Below are 232 nucleotides of genomic sequence, written 5' to 3'. Positions count from 1 at the left end.
GAGGGCGTCGGGCCACGCGGTGCCACGGGAAGGCCAGTCCACCCACTGTTTCCTCTTGTGCGACGACGTGCAGAGCCCACTGTGGACGTGGGCCTGGGAGCCTGACTGAACCAGTAAACACGGGGCCTGGAGGGCGCCTTTCGGATGCGACTGTCGGTGACGGTTCCTCGGTGGCTGCTCCCCGTGGATGGTCCTCTGGCCCGTCTCTGCCTCTCAGAGCCCTTGGTCGGCT

The sequence above is a fragment of the Myotis brandtii genome, unplaced genomic scaffold, assembly GCF_000412655.1.
Source record: "Myotis brandtii unplaced genomic scaffold, ASM41265v1 scaffold537, whole genome shotgun sequence".
In the NCBI taxonomy this organism is placed as follows: domain Eukaryota; kingdom Metazoa; phylum Chordata; class Mammalia; order Chiroptera; family Vespertilionidae; genus Myotis; species Myotis brandtii.
The sequence above is the reverse complement of the archived record's forward strand: the minus strand, read 5'-3'. Positions refer to the sequence as shown.